The 20,730-nt window shown below is 33.4% G+C and overlaps 1 protein-coding gene across 2 annotated transcripts in view; it reads left to right on the forward strand.

Moving 5' to 3' along the window:
- The first annotated feature begins 240 nt into the window (after positions 1–240).
- The window catches only part of Oct-TyrR (Octopamine-Tyramine receptor), a 76,364-nt gene continuing 55,874 nt past the window's right edge, over positions 241–20,730 (forward strand). The window contains exon 1 of one of the 2 annotated variants that reach the window (XM_066389282.1): positions 241–498. The gene's annotated coding sequence lies outside the window, so the exon portion shown is untranslated. Of the gene's footprint in view, positions 499–14,545; positions 14,632–20,730 lie in introns of those variants that run through there. The other variant, XM_066389285.1, reaches the window with a different exon arrangement.

Consider the following 20,730-nt stretch of genomic DNA (forward strand, 5'->3'; position numbering starts at 1 on the left):
GAAAAAATATATTTTTTGAAGACGCCCTTGAAGTTTGGTAGGTATGTGAAATCGTAATTCTACAGCTTCAAGAACCTACTTGTGTTGTTAATTAAAAATTTAGAGCATTTTCCATATTCTTTTAACAAAATTATACTTAGAACATTCTAATCTCCATTGTGGATCTCGCAAGCGCACGAAAATCTAGCGCTCATCTCGCTGAAAATATTCCCACATCAGTTATCGCTGTTGCTTCGCATGGCGCGCAGTCTGACAACTGCGGGTCGGGAAAATTGAAAATTCGCGCAGTTTTCCGGCAGAAATTGAAACATTTACTTAAATATTCCAAGACAATTTATTAATTTGTTGTTTATAAGGAATTTGTTTATAGAGCCAGAAAATAAGCTAAGTTGAACTGTTGCAATTTGTTGCAAGACTTTTAAGAAAATGGAAAAAAATGTGGCTCTTTGGTTTTAATGTTTGCTTAAGAAGTTCCAGAGACTTCCTGTGATTTATGAGGTATGATATTCATTTTATGTAAAGCAAATTAACAGTGGAAACGATTAATAATGCAAATTAAAAAAATTCATTTCGTGGCCTCTCGTCATCTATTAACAGACGCCCGCTATTTATCTGTTAGTTTTAATTTAATAGCGTCTTCTAACTGTTGAGTCAATTAAACGACTTGCGAAATGTAAACAATATACCTAGTTCCGTTCGTCAAAAAATATATATTTCAGTCTGTACATATGTGGACTTCTAGTGTCTAGAGTCTAAATTTAACAACTTTTTTGTATAGAAATATGAAAAATGATGCTCCACCTCCTAAAATGTTTGGTTTTTTCAATATTTTGCTTAGTTCGATAAATATGACACATTTTTGAAAAAATACACTTCTCTCTGCGGGGCGAAATGCATTCCACTTGACGTTTTTACTGAATTTTCTATGCGGGATAGATTCTATAGGATTACACCAACTGATTCATCTACTAGAAGTCTACGTTTGTTAAATAAGCTCATATGACGTTTCGTTTTCCATCTACATAATTTTTTTTATACGAACCTAGATATTTCTACTAATTTTTGAAATACCGTTAACTTTATTAAACTCATTATAACAGCATTTTCTTTAGAATTTCATTGTTTTCTGGGAGAAGTCTAGCCTCAAAGTCTGTGACATCATCACTTTTGCACCTTCTGTGTATGTACATATGTATGTATGAATATCTGACAAACTCAAGTGAAATATTAACAGCCTTGGTGCAAAATGTTCAACATTTCTTAAATTTCTACATTCTTAAACGAAATCATGGATGATTCAGTTGATAGAGGTTATATTCGTTACATAAATAAGATCGTAATTTTCTTTAGGTTTTTCATCAAGGTTGTTACATCTATCTTCAGAAAATATGTTCCATACGATGAACATACGGTAATTCGAACTGTTCCTCGGAAAAAAACTTTGGAAAACGCTGGTCTTTTTCTGGCTCTTATAGCTGATTTTATAGTAATTTGATTACTTAATTAGTGGCCAACAACCACGTTTTCATCATGGACTATCAATGCAGTTAATGAAGCAGATTGAACGGTTCAATGTTAAATCACGATTTTCTCATATTTTTTCAATCGGATTACCAATCAAGCGATAAAGAGACAAAGATACGCTTTTTATTAACATCCGATTTTTCTTTCCCTCCCATTTCTTATTTTATAATGTGAACAAATGGGGTTTCTTTTTCGGGAGCTTCAGCACAAATACGCACAAACGGGATTAAAAGCATTACAAGTCCACTTTTTACGAAATATGGGTTAATCAGTGAAGTTGCACGTTAAAAATTTACTATTGTACATATACATATGTATTGGTATTACTTTCAAAAATTGGAAAAAACAAATAAAATCCCCTACATTTTCCTGTTTAAAATGACAATTTGTTGGCAAGACAGATTAAGTCTCGCATAATTTTTTAACTCTTTTTTCGAAAGTAACATAAATGGATTTAACATGTCCCATTTTTAACACACTGAATTGCCTATATTCTAACGTTTGTAAAAGGTTATTAGTGGTAAACCCAGCCTCCAACATACCACGTGGAGGACATTTGTAAGGGTGGCTAATATTAGTAATACCCATTAATTTGCATATGTAATTAAAAATACCATCTTTGACACAAACTCCATACCGGGTGTCTTCGAGATGTGGTTAATTCTTATACGTTTTCCTATCGATTAAAATAAAATTTTCGGATGAGATATACTGCAGGGGGGTGCTGCAAAGAGAGTTTTTCCCAGCCTAATAATGTGACAGTTTTCTTATTCAAAACAGGTTAGGACTAAGCGGGTTTAATTTTGTAAGTAACTATATAATAAAAGCAGGCACCTTGAATTATTAAATCAGTTAACAAATGGGACCATTAATAATAGTGATTATTGTAGAAAGGGGAATACTGAGAAATTTAATGTCCATTCCCAAATCTACTATAGGTATTACTAATTTGATAGATTGACATTCTCTCTTATGTGACGATTATTCAGAACGTAATAAGGGGCCAAAATGCTACGTTAAATAACCAAAACTTTCTGATCAGCCATCAAACCCTTCCACAGGAAACTAATTAAATTTTAATCCTACAAAACTAAGGTTTCAAGCAAGATAATAATTCTCCCCTTGTTAGTCTTCTGCTGGCAAGAAATAAAACAGGGATTTAATATTGTTGCAATCTTGTTTGGGATGTGATCACATTAAATTAGATGTACCGACAAAGCTTTATTGTTGGTTTAAGTTTTTAGGACTCTCCGAGAAAATGATTTTGCCTATTTACTGCGTATTACCAGCAAAAAGGGGTAAATGGTTGGCGCTATCACGATCCTATTCCGCTCATTTACATTTGTGAGCGAAATGAATCAGGAATACGTTCTTCTCAATCGAAACGTTTACGAGTCATCTATTATATAATGATTTACTAAAAAAATTCTTATAAAATATGTCCAAAATCACTTCATTTCCGAAATACAGGAAAAAAATATATAACTGTTTTAAAAAACACCTAGCCAATTTAATTACTATTCTCTATCTAATAACAATATTGTGGGGTGTCTTTCAGTCGAAAGACAGCGCGTCTAGAAATTTTAGGGGCATGTCCTGGAGGCAGGTACCCAATTTCCATAAAAAATAAAACGATTTTGGCGTTTACCACCTTTAGCATGCCAGCGGTGTATAATAGGTTAGTAACAATTGATCCAAAATATTTTATGAATGTGTTAAAATTTGAATACACTGCATGGCATAGAAAAGAGAAAACTCCATAAAAATGGTTTTATTTAAATAATTTTTGATGTACATGTTTTTTTTATACTAATGTCGTTAATATAATTTAAAAAATTAAACAAATTCTATTATTAAAATCCGAAAAAAACTTAATAATGTGTCGGCCCTCCACGTTGTCTTGTGTACTTCTGGACACATCTAGGCATCAATTTAATGAGATGATTGATGTCCTTTTGAGGAATCTTATTCCAGACTATCTGTACGGCATTACAGAGCGCCGCTAGGGTTTTTGGGGATGGGGTAAATTTTGTTAATTTCTACCCACGATATCCCAAACATATTCGATTGGTAATAGGTCTGGAAATCGGGATGGCTAAGACAAAAAAATAGATTTCATTTTGTTCGAAGAAATATATGTATAGTAATCCGAGCCACATGTGGTTGTGCATTGTCCTGTAGAAAAATATTTTTTATTAATTATTTATAAAATATTAATTGCGGAGTGTTCTGAGATACGGCGAAAGATGCCGTCCCAAGACATCTTGGATGTATCGTTGAGCGGTTATTTTGCTTCTGATGAAAACCTGTTACCATGAGTTATAGCATCCCACACCATTATCCTCACAGTCTGGTATTCTGGCCCCTAAGGTTGATTTGTTGTTGCACTTTTTACAATAAAAAAATACCTAAAATTCTTGATAACATTTTTATTATTGATATAAATGAACATGCGTACTAAAAATAATTTCAATCAAACCATTTTTACGAGGTGTTCTTTTTCTTATGTCATGCAATATATTAGGTTTCACGGTATTGCCTTACCCTAAGGGTGCAACAGGTTAGACCTTATTTTGAAATTCTTCGAGATTGCGTTTATTTAGGCTGTCGCCTGAATTATGCCGAATAACGACAAAACTTACTTTGTTCCCCCGATTTCAAGCTAAAACAGTAATAGATATCCTCTTAGGGAATGGGAATATCTTAACGGGTGAAATTAGAAACGGTTGGAAATTTAAAACCGATTCCTGATCGTTAGAACCAGTCAGAAACAAGCGCAATATACCGGTTGGAATTCTTTGCACATATTTCTAACTCTTTCTGAGACTTCGCAATTGGTTTCCTTTGCTGTTGAAACAGAATTTGCAGTGCACTTTTACCGAGAGTATTTATACAAAAGTTATTCATTTTGGAAGTTTTCATTTATATCATTAAATCTGGTCCTTACAATGACACTACAGCCAAATCAAATCATTTTAAATTAGTATTAGAAAAGCGGTCTGCGCAATGCTCCTGAGGGGATGGCGTTTATTATATGCGAGCACAATTACACGGCTAAACATACCGTGTTTTCGCAAATTAGCCAAAAGTCCAATTTAAATAATTTCATTATAAGACGCTATGGTTGTTTACCTCGCAACCCTTTAAATTCAGGACCTACTGAAACCTGAAATTTAATAAATACGCTCGTGGCCGTTAAGCATAAAAGAATTTTATTAAGCCTTTTCTAGAGGGAGACATTTTTGCGGGGGCTTCGGGTGTTTCGTGTTTATTGTTAGTAAGGAGTATTCTAAGAAACAAAAGTTATCAAGTTCATCATTCACGTTCCACAGCATTTCTTGAACTGTAGAAATTATTACAAGAGGTTTCATCATGTCATCAAATAGTTGTATAATTACTATATTTTTATAAAAGCTCCTAGACAAAACGAATATATTTTTTATGTTAGAAGTGTTGTCTGAAACCTGATGAATTAATGTTTGTGTGAAACGAAATGATTTACACTTATAAAATAATAGATTGCAGAAGTTGACTTACGTGAGTAAATAATTATCAAATGATAGATTTAACTCCCTAAATTTCTCATATGACTCCATGCCTAATGTTAAATTTTTAAGGAATTTCGAAAAGAGGGGTGGTTTACACAGGGCTCCGTGAATCTGTCTTGAAAGTTCGATGTTGCCAAATCGATCCCAACACTTAGCTAAGATTTTGTGTAAAACGAACGGAGCAAACCAGATAAACATAAGTGTCACGTAACTCTTAAGGGTGGCTTACTTATGGAGAACTTAAAATATGGAATGGACTTCTCAATATCGGTATTTTGATGTTTCTCTCCATTTTTCCAGTTCTAGTTTAGCAATCAGAAATGCACAATATGTATCATTTGAATTAGCTCATTATTTTATTTAAATTAATGATTGTTGGAGTGAACAATGGAGGGAGAATGAAGGAAAACAAACGAGCCTCAAATTAGGTATATGCGCCGGGAAAAAGAAGCATTGCTTTCTCTTAGAAATAATGAAGTCGGGATTGAGGTCGCAAAGAAATTCAATGCTTTAGTTCAAAATAAATGTTGTTTTGCCCAAAAAAATCGTTAAGAAAACAATGAGAACCTAAAAGAAAAACCGCCACTAAAAAGGGTTTACTCGTCTAAGTCTTCCAAATATTTAGTTCGATTTTATACGTAAAAGCCGACAGCCTCAATGTGAACATTACATTACAATACTCGTATTTTTGACGCTTCGAATGCTCATTCTGAATGCCTGGCTCAACAGTGTTTTACTATTTTGTAAAGATGATTAGTCGGTTCTCGGCAGACTGACACTTTTTGCTACTGTAATGCAATGTACTATTATTACGACAAAGATCAACAGAGAACAACATTTGAGATTGTTCTATTGTTTTAAGTAAATATCGCACTGTTCACAGAATATACAGGGCGTTCCCAGAATAACATGGGCAGTAGGTTACCATTAGTTCCTAAAATAATAATAGACCAATTGAGCGCAAGTTATAAGATGTAAAATTGCTTTATTTTCGCGATAGTAAATTTCAAAGTCGAGTTAAACAATGCGTTTTTTTTATTTAGTTTTATAACGCCATGGAACATTACGATCAAAATTGACAAATTAGTCTGTATTGGTGAGTAATTCATTGATATAGTATTGTAATGAACCTTAAAACAACAAACTCAAGAGCAACTTACGAACTAATTTATTTCACTGTTAAATAATTCACCTCGATCAGGTTTACAAAAACCGAAAAACTCGGTTAATGTATATAGTATATGTCTACGCGACAATTCGATGAACAGAAAGTTTAGAAGTTTTTCAAAGTACTTATACTAAAACTGAAGGGTAATAAGCATAGGCGTACTATGGCTAAGGGGCAATTATCAGTTAATTTATTATCTATATCCTTAAAGCGTAACACTTAGATTATTAACAAAATTGACCTTTTATTTGGGTGTTGCAATTATAGTGATTTTACAAAACGTATGTAGGTGTATTTAAACTCTAGTTCTTGCAAAGAAAATGAGTGAAAGGTTTATTATACAAGGCAACCCATATTTGAGGGTAATGAAATCTAGCCATGCCGGATATATTACCAAAAAATGATGATATAGGTACCAAAGATCGGTAGTTACTGTGACAATTTCGATATTTTACAGTATGCTTCGTTAATTGTAAACCACAAGTTTGGAACCATTACACAGTCTTAGTGCAATTATCGCGTAAACGCTACCTACTCTCTGGTAAATATACATGATCCGTGTACTGAATTGTCAGAAAATAATTTATTTATTTATATTAAAGAAATTAAGATAATATATTTACGGATTTTATTTAACGAAATACTTTGGTACTTAAAAAAAAAACACAGTAGGTGAATCCACAAAACGCGAGCTGCCATTGGTCGATTTCATATACTACCAATAATATGCCCTGCGATTTGTCGATATCATGTCTAACCTTAAGGGTTAGACTTAAACTGGCCAAATTACATCAGGAGATGAAATCCATTTCCGTGCACTTATCCAAAATCGCTTACATACCCGTTCAACAAAATATACGGCTAGACTCCGTCATATTAGGAGAGTTGCAAAAGAAAGTTATTTTTCTAATAACTGCGAAAAGGGGTACTTTCTCTACACGTGATTGCTGCTGTTCAAATGCGAAGCCGAGTTTGGGAAAACAGCAGAGTGCGGGAAAGGTACTTTCCGCATGAATTAGGAAGAACACCACGAATTTCTATTACCACGAATAATTAGAAACACTTTTATATTATTTCCTTTATTTTCGTCGCATGTTCTGAACAGCTTATTTTTCTACGCTCGCATGAGGAAGGTAACAGAGCGCAGTAAAAAAGACAAAAGGTATGTCTATATATGGAATATAGAATATCAGTGCGGAAAAAAATATGTCTAGCACTCAGGCAGGAAAGTACGAATTTCCACACGGAAATGCATTCAGAGCAGGGTTAATTAAGCACGGTAGAAGAAAAAACTATTTTTACACGTTCCATTAACAGCATCGTAGTACAAGATTACGTGAAAATTATATCATGTGAATAAATAAAATGTTATTGTCATTTCGGCTTTGAATCAATCAATCTTTCTTTGGCATTTCAAACAGATTAAAGTTGCCTCTGGGTAGGGAATGGTGTTTTCGGTATATCCATTACTCTATTATATCTGGGTCGATCTAGGGGATCGGTAAAAAATTTTGTTGACTTATTATTATACAAATTTTATCCAATCTGAGGATTGGAGAATTACTTATTCGAATAAAACTCCTGCTTGGCAACATTAGTCAGTTCAAAATTTCAATAAAGTGGTTTTACGCATAGAATTATAAAATATGAAGTAAATATTTACAGTGGAACGATAAAATCATGAAAAAATAAATTATTCATTACTGGATAAACAGGCACTGATTATGCAAAATCGGATTAAAATTTTATTGAAAAAAATAAATTAATTCAAATCCCAAAAATTCTTGAAATCATTTTTAATTAAAAAGCTCATAATTAGTTTTGCTTACTTAGTACATATTTATTATAGATCGAGGTATTAAAGGGAAATGATTTATGTATGCAAAGCTTTTAAATGAAATAAGTCGAATCATAAAAAAATCAGTTCCATAACCTGGATATTCTGCAGGTAATGTATTGAAACTTTATGAGGCTTCAAGGAAATAAATATTTTATAGATTCTCCACCGCAAGAGCTGAATAAAACTGAAAAATAAAACGCTTAACACAAGCTACTCGTGGAAATTCCATACGTATCTCTCCAATTCACCCTCCATTTTCCTCCACTTTGCAACCCCAATTTTCGCTTTGGCTACAAAGTATCGCAAAATACTGCATCCTGTGTCAGCGAATTTAAAATAAAACTCGAAAAACTTATTTACCTTTTCTAGTGACCGTATTTTGCTGAAACACTGTATTATTATGGCTCGTTTGTAAACAAACTTTTTTTAAATTTTGAATGGTTAGCACAATGGAATAATGTCTCCTGTTCTTCTGTTTTGGCAAAATTAGCTCATGAATTGGCTACAATTATTCATGTCTCCTTCTAGGTCCAAAGGTAACAAATCACCGAAAAAGTTCGCAGAAAAACAAAAATAAATGTACATATTTGTGAAAATGAAATAAAAAGCTTAAATAAAATCTAGAAACTCATTCGGTACTTCTGAGCGAAACTAAACCAATTTAGTTGCTTTTAGCTTCTCCATGCTTTGGAAATGTGCCAAAAACGATTCAATTAAAGCTTAATACTGAGAACATTGAGGAATGCATGTCAGATTACACCTTATCTTACATTTTCCAGTTAAATAAGCCTGAAGTATTTTTAGTCTTGTTGTTTATCTGATAAGTATTTTTGCAGTATACGTACATATATGTTGAGCGCAGTTCTTTTGTAGCTCTAAACAATAAATACCGGTAGAAATGCACGCGCGAAAATTTAATGGAAAAACTAGTGAATTGCGGGATGCGATTACGTTTAAAAAATTACTTCAACGTTACTATAATATTTTGTAAGTGACCATTTCATAACCCGACAAGTAACTAGTAATGAGGAAAAAAGTATTGGTCTTGCTGATTATTGTGTCTTGTACAAAATACAAGACCAAGACCCAATTCACCATTGTAAAACGGCAAAAATTACAAGATGTGATTGTAACAGTTTTGCAAGTTTTGGATCTTTAAAACTTTACAGAGTGCTAACCTTAGAATTAACTAAGAGTTAAAATGAATTAAATGTTTGATTAAATCTGACTCACAATTCTTATTTGATTTAATTGATAAATAAGGAAAATGTGCATTGACAAAGTAGATCCGTATAAAAAAAAACCATAAGTGTCCACTGATGGTAAGAAACACACTTAATAATTTAGTATTTAATGTTAACCAAGTTAAGGATCCATAACTCAAAACGCCTTTGAAATTCTGTATACTTGAGTGTTCTGACTATCTCTTCGAGAATCATAGTAAAAATGGGATTTTTTTTTTTGAGTACTTACATCGTCTAGCATGCGCTGTAGGAAGATAATATAAAGAATACAAAACTTAGATCAGCAAGCAAAAATTTATTGCCTATTTTTAGGGGCATATTTATGTTGTATGAATGTTTCCTTTACAAGCTATAAAGTACCACTTTTAATGCCTATGCCGTAAAAGTGTTACTTTACAGCCTGATTTGACTGATTAAAAGGTCACTTTTATATCAATTGGAGAAAAATCCTTTTATTACATATACCTATAGGAAAATTTAAACTGGAATAAGGGCGTTATATTATACGCTATTTAAACAAAGTTCTATTACAACATAATCTTTTTCAAACATATTGTCACCCTACTTCGAAAAATATGAAATATTACATCTGGAAGTTAACTAGATCATTATACTTACTTTAAGATTTAACCACAAACATAGATACACGTGAAAATCGTCCATAACGAAAATCGGTATTGATATTTGAGCTTTTAAAGTTCGCGTTTGTGTGAAATCCTCCATTACATTCTTTGCGTTGAAATGAATCGATCGACTACTGCTGGATTGCTGCTGAAATTTTAAACTTCTACGATTACCGAACGATTTATAAAATTTTTATTGTTTCAACTTTAAACTTAGTTGGTCATATTTAAGACATTTTTTTATTCCATTTAGTCTAAACTCACCTAGTATTTAAATTGCAAGTCGTTAGTATAAGATTTAACGCATTTTGTGTGCATCTTATACTAATTGTCATTGCATCAGCTGTTAAACGTATTATGAGCTTTATCATAAAGGCAGTTTAGTTACATTGGCATACTATTTCAACTAATGTTTCAATATCTGGAAATCGTTGGATTGGATAAACTAAAATGAAATTGTTAATGGGATCCACATGTTCACAAAATACTGTAATGAAAGATAAAATAATGTGTATCTCTAAGCAATGCGATTATTTGCTTTTTGCTTTGCGAATTTTAAAGGCTGTGGAAGGCATTATTACCCACCATAACAAGGTAATATTTATTAATAGCCGTATTTGACTACGGACTTTATTGCAGTTTTCGTAAGCAAGTAGGGTCATATTTTAATGCACAAAATGCAATGGCACGGCTATATCCAAGGTTATATTTCTCTGTCCTACGTGTGTATAAATTGAAATTCATGAGGGCAACATCTGTAATTTCAGTCAGTATTTACCCTATGAATTTTGACTCTTGATTAACTGATAGGCATTTTGACAAACTTTTCGTATGTATGTATATTCAAGGACTGAGTAACCTCAAGAAAACGAAAAAAAATAAGTAAAAAATTTGCGACGATGTGTTCTGCTACCTGTCGACATCTTGACTTAAAAAATTTAGTAAAATATCACGAGCTGTAGTTATTCAAAAAAAAGTTACTCAATAACGTATGTAATTGTCGCATTATTCTTAGCCAACCATTTAACCTTCAGTTTCATAGAAAATAGCTCATTCGAATAGCATGGGGGTTTTCTGTTCTGTAATAGTACAAGTTTGATCCATTCCTCTAAAAGGTGCACTCATCGGCAAAAAAATTAATTTAATGAAATTTGCCCTGCTATTTTTTTTCTGTATTCACTGACAAAAATGAATTCTTGCAACAAAATCAGCATCAGATAATTCTTGATATAACTGAAGATGATTTGAGTAGAATGTATTGACTTTTTAACACTTTGCGACTGATCACTTCCTTATGGGCATTTGATCATCAATTTTCTTTACACAGATGCTTTGATTCAACTACGAACAAAGTTATATCAACAGGAAGTGTTACTTATTATCAGAAATATCATGAAATTCTCTTCATCAATATTTCTGTAAATAAGTAACACTTCCTGTTGATTCAAAATGCTTCTTCGAACGTTTCAGGATTCCTATATATGGATGTGTTCTATTAAGAAATTGTTTTAAGCCACCTGAAGATACCAATAAAAGTTCTTATAATATGTAACAATTGTATAAATCTTACTAATAAATTATTGTGGACTATAAAAATCATCTTGATTACTAATTTTTAAATAAACAAATTTATGGAATTTTTCCCATGTTAAGCCTATAACTGGCCTGAAACCTGACATAAGCGTAAAAGAGAGAACTCCTGTTAAATGGGAGAACTAAGATAACCAAGCATTTGATTTCTATAATAAAAATCTCTTAGAAAAATGCTATTAGCGCATTCTATAACCGAAGGACCACTCGCAACCTTTAATTACTTAGCTTCTGACTATGCAGTAAGAGCCACTCACACACCTTATCTTGAACCCATTGCATACACCGACCACAAGTTATTTAGGTTTGCATTCAAGAAAGAGAGCAACTAATGCACACAACCTGAGTTAAGATACTCACGCATTTCGTAGGCGTTAACCATAGTTATATATCACATTTTAGGATCAAATAATATAGTGGAAGACACGTTATCCAGAACAGAAGTCCAAAAAGCGCTAAATTATGAAGAAGTGGAAGAACTACAAAAACAGATGCAGAGATGCATTTTCTTGAAAAAATCTACAAGGAACTTCTAGAAAAAAAAACCTCATTGCAGTAGAAGCTGATAAAACTTCCAGGAACCGACACCTCAGTATTTTGCGACATTTCTGCTTGCATTGCTCGATTTCGCTAAAGACTGTGAAGCCCTTCTTACGATGAACGTTCAGGTGAGGTAGTGCATCACAATACCTCACCACAGTTCGATGATTCCCTTACTTCTCAGGCACGACCCTTTTGTGTTAAGCGGCAAAGGGACTGCCATAGGCCGCGAGGTAGCGGTTATTATAAAACATTAAAGGTAACCCTTATTATAGTATATTTTAAAACATATTACAGGATGTAGATACATTGGGCAAGTGGAGGAATGCGTTACCGAGATTAATTCATTCGTCTGGTTAGTCCCAAGAGAATGTATGAACGGTAACAGTTAAGAATCTGATTTTATTTTAATAGGACATGACGGGATCAGATAACGAGCCAGAGGGCGATATGGCCAGAAAATAGACGAGATTTTAAGCAGTTACTCGTTGCTTTCGAGGTCGGTAATTTCCCAAGGTATTGTAAATAAATTATGCATTAGTTGAATCTACTATTTAATGTAACTGATTCAATCTCTGAAATTTTCACCACGAAGATTCAATCAGCCGTCGGAAAACACGCCCACAGGAAGTTATTCGCCGCTGAGGACAGCTCTTCTCGAGAATAATAATCAACTTGGAAACCATACCGCACTAATATTATTACATATTTCATAACTTTAATTAATTAGACTTTCAGAACTAAACACCCTGGAAATTTACCGCAAGCCCTGTATTTCTTTTACTTGACCCAGAAGAGAATCCTGGGAAATTTATTTAAATTGGTGAACTATACGGATACGTAGTTCCCCCAAGGCTCGGTTTTAGTGTGGAAACACGACGCACAACTAATTTAAATAGTGACCGCCAGGCTAGGAAACTTGACCAACGCCTTTACCCTGACTCGTTATCATTCGCCAAAAATCACATTTCAATAAGATTTTCGTTGAAGACGAGTACATAGCGCCATCTATGCGGCGTGTCCGAACTTTTTACTGCATATGGGGTTTTGCATGCATAATTATTTAATCAATAAGTCATATTAATTAATCAAAGGTCGGGAGAGTAGTAAACATTCCTAGGGTTGAATGGTTTATTAAATCGCATATAATCTTGTAGGAGTTCTAGCTATTAAAGTACTTATTTTTAATTGTAATTTAGTTCTTGTATTGTAACTACATAATCTGGGAGGCGTTTTGTTTTACTTGTCTTTTTACTTACTTTAATACTATCAAGAATGAAATTTTATTATGAAAATAATTTTAATTGTATGTCTTTCTATTTGCGAATTCGCATTAATCCATTAATGCCCAAATGAAATTGGGCGATAAAAATTAAGAAACTTTATTTTGATATAGTATTTTTTGTTTTATTTTGATAAGAGTGATACGACTATATGGGGAATGGTTTTTTTATATAAAAAAAAAAAACGGGTGTACTGAATTGAGTACAACAGGCTAAACCGATTACTTCATGTGGTATAATTCAAAACAGACACGTTCGACACACAGAGTCTACTTACACTTTTTGCAACTCCATCGTACTCTGGCATGACAAATAACACATCGCAATTGCTTTTCAAGTGTTGACGAAAAATATCCTATATTACCAAATCGAACAGTTTCGAGCAATGAAGGAGCTTTGCGTTTTCGAATTGATTTACTTTGGTTTAAATAATTTTTTGCTATACACCTTGTAAACTACATATAATTGGTTCATTTTATTTTCGGGATTAGCGTAAGTCTTTTTCGAAACTTAAAGATGCTTGCCATTGTTACGTCTAACATGTACGTGAAAAGTACCCATCACCACTTTTTTCCACATACTTCGATTCTGTAATTATTTACGCACTAATCACTAAGATCGACGCCACCCATCTTAGAATCGTACCTGTAAATCAGCTTTGGCTATTGAATCTGAATCATTCCCTTTTTGACTTGTGACCATTTGTGAACTTGTGACAATGGCGGACTGTGTCACAATTAGACATTATGCATACTACGTTGTTGTCAACCCATCCAACCAACAGCAACTCCTTGTTTGGTTCGAATCGATAATCAAAAAACCCTGTTTCAAATTTTGCCGCTTTTTTTATTCGAATTATAGAACACTTTTTTGTTCTGTTTTTTCTTGTAGTGGCAGTAGCTCCGAATCATTTTTCTTGTAAAGCTGTCAGCAAAGAAATTGTGGTAAAATTTGTTCAATTTTGATTGGGAACTACATGATTTCAGCATTTTTTTAATATTGCTCAAAGTCTCATTGTCACTACTTGAGTAATCTTCTGAAATATGTCTCTTCTTAATTTCCAGTTTTCCTGGAATACTTTAGGCAAAATATTAGACTTCAATTTATTTTCATCAAATTCTTCTTTGTCACTCAGAGAATCAACATCGGGGGGCCGAACTATTATATCTTCGTCGTCTTCAAGATCTTCTAATGTGTCAGGCAAAAAATTGAAATAACCGTATGTTCTTTGTGGATCATCAAGATAAACCCTTTTTGATGCTAAATGGAAGGTAAATATATGTCGGCATATTATGTGCCACAATACAAATTATACTCACATTCGTCCATTGTACTCGTTCGAGTACACTTGAGTTGCGACGTAACCAGCGAACTTACACAAAAAAATAAAGAGCTTTTCGCTTGACATAACAAATTATTACCTTATTTGGAACGTATATTCTGAGCAAAACAATTAAAATTTGCGTTCGAATAAAAAATACAGTAAATAATTATAATGCGTGCAAGGTAAACAATACACTTTTCAAGTTTTGAGGCTATAAAATTTTATGAGAATTACCGAACATGTATTGTATATTAGTGCCTTCTAAAGTATACCTTTGAAAACTCACTGTTTGAATTGCGTAACCTAATTGTGCTTATAGATGGCGGTCATACGACAATATTTAAATGTACTCAATCGAGTACGGCGGGCGTTAATGGGTTAACTGGTGCTAAGAGTAACATTTTGAATAAATGACCTAATGTTAAAAAGAAAGTATTAGTTGCTAATATGGTGATACGAAATACGTAAAATATTACTAGGCATATTCTCCTGACTTTAAGGATCTAAACTGTTTTCTAATTCCCAAGATCTCGTGCTTTGCCCGACGTAGTATAACCGGCTGGTAAATACAGAATCCATAAAACTTAGAATGCATGAGGTACAATACAGGTAAGACGTCTTTAACTTTCAACTCGTCTGAAACCTGCCATCCAGGATCTTGAATAATTTATGGCAACATGATACATTTTCAGGTTTCATAGCACCGTTTATTTGCGAAAAGGGCATAGCGTGTTGGAGCAACTCGGATACAAATTGTCTATTTTGCTGTTTTTGTATTCCACAATGGGGAAAAATGGTATTTAATAAATGAATCTTAGATGTATCCTGCATAATATGTAAAAGCTTAGAAAACCTGTCTAATGATACATTTCACGTCCATTTCTTTTAGCACGCAATTTTACTGAGCCTAGCGTTTCTTTATGTCCATCTGCCATGACCAGACCAAATTAATGTGTATTTATTATAGGATATAAGGCCGTTGTGTCTGCCGTTGCCGTGCCCTTCTCTTTGCTTTCGTTCGCAGGTAATTTATCTGCCCGTCAGACGCATAATAATTATTATTTGTTGTGACATTTATCTAGCTGAACATAAATGTATAGCATATAGCTCCAACTTTAAGCAACATGTGAAAATGGAAGGAAATTACTTTATTAAGTTATGTAGCTTTTTGCAAGGGGTGTCAAATTAACACCAGATAAAATTTCACTTTAAAGGGACTTTATGGGTAATAATGGAGTATGTTCCTCTCCTCGTGTCATATTTTGTTTCCATTAAAAGGGGGGAATGAACTTGTAAAATATGTCTCGCCTTCAAGCGAGAGTGAGGCAAGGAAAACACAGAAAGCAGAATTATTTAGTTAGGGAACTGAAATGATGCCAAATGCACGCAGACAATAGCTAAACCAACTCAAAAACTATAAATATTCTGTCCCAGATAATTGTGGATCTGAAACTGGCGAGATTAAGAGATTCTAAACTGCCTCCGAGAAGTTTTAACGACGTGTCGTAAAATAATTTATTAACACCTCATTTCTGGTTTCATGATTTATAACTATTTAATCAAAAACCCATTTATCAATATTCATATTTAACGAGATGGAACATTATATGATTCATCCCAGGTACAACTTGTCGGCTTCTGATAAGTATTAATCATTAAGTTCTAGTAAAATGTTAATAAAAGTATTGTTTACCTAGTAACATAATAGCTTGATTATAGGCAGAGAATAGTTCCATTTCCCACTATGTCTATAGATAAACATTATATTAATTGTTTTCTCAATTATTATCAAAAAGCACTCGACAGTAGGACAATAATTATTGTTTTTGCGGGGAACACATATAGGCAATTACCACTATGATGAAACACAAATAACGTTGCAAGCAAAAAAATATCACTTTAAATAGTTATTTGTTTAAATATTCATTTTGGTTATGTGTGACAAAAAAAATTATATTAAGCATCAGAAATAGTAGGATTTACTGGTCTCAGACAAGATGAAGATCTCCAAATTTTGTCGTTGACCGAAGTTCCTTAGTGTTCTGGATGTATTTCCAACATTATAGTAAGCCCCATATAAAAATATTTTCCTAATAGTGTAGCAATACTATGCAATTGTGACCTTCTATCCTTTGATGAACTGCTACTGCAAAGTAAAATACTTCTGCCGAGTCCTAATTTTCCACTTCCATTCACAAGTCAAAAGCGTGGAACGGAAATCCCAGACCGCTTAATAATTTCGCATATGGGCTGAAACCGCTTTTGCTGCTTGGATCCTAAACTTGTAGGTTTTAGTTTGTGTTTTGGATATACCGCACTAAATACACTAAGGAAATTTGTGCTACTAAATCACTTAATCTTTCTGGTTAAAGTTTCCTTGTTGGTTTCTTAAAAGAGCGAAATCTCTCGTTTTAGGGTTTTTAAATTACTAAAGTGCATACTCCCTCGTTTACTTTATCTGACCGTTTTGATTCTGATTAAGCCTATATCTTCATAATTTTAATATATCGGGCGATTAAATAAACCTCGGAAGAGAGAAGATAGAAACGTTGATTCCTTTTATTTTATGGAAATAACGCCTCACACACCAGTAGGAGTTATTGGGGTGGTGGAATTGCACACTACTATCAGATAAAACTAATTGAGAATAATATCCACTCTTTACTGAGGGCCCCTGTAAGTACCGAATTAACGTTGCGGTGACAAATTTCGTATCGTCTTCGCGACTTGAGAAAAATGAGTTGAAACACGAAAATTAGTAGTTGACTAAAATATCTGGAAGATTCTCGATTACTGAAGAATTACGGTTTTTTAACTTGAGTCACACAAATGAACACATAAAAAAGGATGCATTACATATAAAATTCTTTGCCAATGTGAGGAATTTTATATTGGCGAAATCTTTAGACTCTCAAAAAATAATTGAAGAACACCAAATCTAAATTAAAAACAGACAATTTCATAGGTTAAATGCAGAATGTCCGTTTTTGGAGGTTAATCTTGAGGATCTCGGTAGCCATGTAAGATATGAAATCGGTTAAATTGGGAGGAGTTACGCCATTTGAAGTTTGAGAATATGTTGTTTTAAAATTTGAAAAATTCCGACGACTCTCGAAGGTCTTGGAAAAGAAATGGTTTGATCAAATATCGGTTTTCTCGAATTTTTCTGAAAGTAGTAGGAATTTTGTAAACTTCAAAACGTGATTTTGTTTAAGATAAAAATGTGCGAGTTTGTTCCAATTTTACCGACAACGTGTCTCGTATGGTTTTCAAAATTCCAATGCGACTAATGAATTTGAATAACTCTATATAGGTAACTAAATTTTGAATGATCTGCAGGATTCAGAAATTTACATATGACCGTTCCACATCTAATTCAAGTTCCATAAGACAAGCGTTCAAACAAAATGCTAGTTGAATTGGGTACACGGCAATCTGCTGCTTAACGGGTGTGCACATAAACTCACAAATTAGTCCATAAACGGATATGGATTTTCTGTTGGAATGAAGCTGTTATATGCATCATATGACCTCAATCTTACAAAAATCCATTAAACCGTTGTTATCACATTCCAGACCCTGCATCTTGTCTATGCAGAAATAAACATTATCTGCTCATGAAAAGCACTAAAACTTCTCATTTTGACGAAGGTAGCTCGTAAATGAATCCTTCCTTTGTAAACAATTTAATGGACTGGCAACATACAACCAAAGGTTCTCTTTAATGGAAATTGGCAAGAGAAATGTAACTTTCCCAATTTAGACTTTGAACAATAAGGGGAGACATGAAGAAATAGTTCACCCATCTTGAATAAACATTTGTCGAGGTCAAAGTTGATCAGCGTTAATGCTATTCCAAAACTACCGGGTGGTTTCGATACAAACAAAGAAATCCATGCTAGGGGCACATTTAAGTTGATTATAGGGGCCTAAAGCGATATACAATATTTGCTCTGCAAATAGCATTACAAAAACAAACGAACCGATTTCAGGGAAAAATACATATTTTTGTGGCACGCTAAATAAACTTCTTTTAATTTACTTTTGTCGCTTTTAATTAATCAAGCATTATTCCGACCCCAAACCCAAGCTAAATAAAAGTGCGGAGCTTAATGCGAAGGGTGGGTAAGATAATACGATAAGCTCTATTAACAGGAAATAATCCCGGATTTGTTCAGCTTGAATTAGTTTCGATTAACTTTTGGGATAGTTTGGGATCATCCAAAAATAGACTTGAAGGGTTAGCACTGGGACCATTAGGGTCCATATGAAGTGCAATCCTTTCGTCTAAATATAGTCCGACGGATGATGATGAATGAGTGACCTAAAGTACCATGAAAAAATATCCTTTCGCTCAAAAACTCGGGAAAACAGTTCAATTATACAGTAATTAGTGTGCATAGGTTGGCAATATAACTGAAGTAGAATCACGAAGCTCCATGACATTGAATAAAAATGAAAAATTAATTTTACCAACGATGCTATCGAAAGTAACAGCAACACCCATCCTAATGCCTTTTTCGGGCCTAATGGCTCAGTTCTTTTACATTAATTTAACGTCCTTTCTGCATCGATTTATAAATTACTGTGTCAATTATCGTAGAAAAACCACATCACACGCTTTTATGGTTTGAACTTGTACCCTGAATTATTTATTTTTTACAACCAATTGTGTGACAAAGCCGGCCTTTATTACCCGGGGAAGTAAAAATATTATATTTCATTATTCTTTATGGTGTTTGCAATAAACTTCCCATAAAAAGGATTTTTTTCACTGTTTCTCAATACTGATTCTATATGAAAGAAGTCTTTTGTTGTCTTAGAATAGCGTATAATATTAGTGTAGGTTTTTCTATAGTTGTCTAGGGTTTCATATAATTTACTATATTTACGGATACACTATTTAGATTTCTACTTCGCGGATAATAAGTTCAGATGAGCCACTTGTAAGAAAGAGGACCCTTTAGGTTCGGGGCTAAAATACTAAATCTAAGGATAATAAAACAGTGTCGTACCCTGGCTAAAGAACAATTATTGACTTATGACCCCACCTGCGACGTTACAGTAGTACTGATAACACTTGGTCGGTACTTTTTTATAAATACCGACAAAGCGCGGCCGCACTTCTCATCAGCGCCGACAAAGAGCGACTATATTTTCCCACAAGTACCGACAAAGGGTGGTTAGACGTCAATCACCAAATATCAAAATCACATGAAGATAACGATCGCAAAACCTTCTTAATTGACAAAAATACTTCTAACCAGGTTGCGACATACATAGGCGTCCCATAGGGGCACATTAACCCGCTCACAGCTTTTTTCATCTTTGATCTAACAAGATTAACTTAATTAACAATATTAACACTATCACTATGAACAGCTTAGCGATTTCTTAATCGTGCCTCGACTTTGTTGTAAAAATAGAGAAGTTTCTGTATACTATATACAAAAGAGTTAAAGCTATCTGACTCATGAATCCCACATTAGGTTAGCATAGACTCAATTGAAATGGCTGCCCCTTTAACATTTTTATTTATCATGAAAAATAGGGAGGTTCACGAAATCCTAAATTCTATTTAAATATTATAAAAGTTTTAGGAATGATGATATCGTTACAAGTGTATACTTTCATATATGTAAATGAAATAAATCGTTTCATTGGAAAAACATATAAGAAAATCTAAAAGTTTCATGATTGCTCTGAGGCTGTCGCAGAGATATGATGTCACAAAGCAGTATGCTCTATTTTTCAATACTCTATTTCAATAAAAACATTATCTTTTTATGACCATTATTAATTAAACTGTTTATTGTTTATGCGAAAAACGCAAGAAAATGTTTAAAAGTATGAAAATATTCAAAATGAAACAGTAGTAACGGTGACGCCATGATCGCGCGTGTCCCTAAGAGGAGGACCATTGTAAAGGATTAGATCGTGGTTGTCATATTTTAATATACTACGTGAGGTTCTCTTATTAATTCTGAACATACTTGAGAAATCTGCAGGGAATATGGTAATATATATATACATAGGTGTTGCAATT

The sequence above is a fragment of the Euwallacea similis genome, chromosome 4 (assembly GCF_039881205.1).
Source record: "Euwallacea similis isolate ESF13 chromosome 4, ESF131.1, whole genome shotgun sequence".
Taxonomy (NCBI): domain Eukaryota; kingdom Metazoa; phylum Arthropoda; class Insecta; order Coleoptera; family Curculionidae; genus Euwallacea; species Euwallacea similis.